Source organism: Gavialis gangeticus, unplaced genomic scaffold (genome assembly GCF_001723915.1).
Source record: "Gavialis gangeticus isolate Ggan-Ray unplaced genomic scaffold, GavGan_comp1, whole genome shotgun sequence".
NCBI classification, from domain to species: domain Eukaryota; kingdom Metazoa; phylum Chordata; order Crocodylia; family Gavialidae; genus Gavialis; species Gavialis gangeticus.
This window is the reverse complement of record NW_017728996.1, coordinates 54,063,324-54,064,256: the sequence shown is the minus strand read 5'-3', so window position 1 is coordinate 54,064,256 and position 933 is coordinate 54,063,324. Positions and strand designations below refer to the sequence as shown.

The 933-nt window shown below is 44.9% G+C and overlaps 1 protein-coding gene across 1 annotated transcript in view; it reads right to left on the bottom strand.

The window, feature by feature from the left end:
• The window catches only part of DUOXA2 (dual oxidase maturation factor 2), a 14,514-nt gene that overhangs the window by 11,328 nt on the left and 2,253 nt on the right, over positions 1–933 (bottom strand). The gene's annotated exons all lie outside the window — the stretch shown is intronic.

Below are 933 nucleotides of genomic sequence, written 5' to 3'. Positions count from 1 at the left end.
GGTTCCAGATCCTAGCTGCCCTGACCATGAAGTAGCGCCTCCTGATATCTAGCCTAAATCTACCCTCTGCCAGCTTGTGACTGTTATAAGGCTGTAAGGTTAAATAACCTGAGAACAAAATATATCATTTCAAGTTAAACGCAACATTGTTTGGGTTCCCCAAATTTGTTTTTTTCCCCCAGCTGATGATCTGAAATATCCATTATTAGCAGAGCCCTAACGCAACAGGAGCCTCATGGAAAGTTTATCTGTCTACAGAACACAAACCAGGCTGCCTGACGGTGCCAAAACAGAGAAATTCCTGGCTTTCACATTAAAACAATTCATTATTCTTCTGCATCCAAGCAGCACTTAGCCAGAGAGCGAGAACAGCACTTGATAGCTCTCAAGTGCCTGGAGAAAAGTAAAGTCGCTCAAATGGAAAGTGGGATAGGAGACATGACTCCTGCTCCTTGCTCCTTCTCTGAACTCCAGCACAGCATATTACAAGAGTTGTCTCCACCTTTATGTAGTGTCTGTAAACCAGGTAGGGACTGGTCCGCAGCCATGTACAGGTGCCGTTTGGCTTTTTGTGGCCTGACTTTTCCTAGGAAAATAAGGCTGTAAGGGACCTCACAAGGTCATCTAGACCAGCCCCCTGCTCAAGGCAGGATCATCCTTGACTAAACTGTCTCTGCTAAGGGTCTGTCTAACCTGCTCTTAAAAATATCCAAGGATGGAGATTACACAACTTCTCTAGGCAGCCTGTTCCAAAACTTGACCACCCTCATAATCAGAAAGTTTTTTCTAATCTCTAATCTAAGTTTCCTCTGTTGCAGCTTGAGGCCATTGCTCCTAGCCCTGTCCCCTGTGGCCACAGAGAAAAGCCCATTTCCATCTTCTCTATAATGGCTGTTTAGGTATTTGAAGGCTATTATAAAATCCCTCCCACCC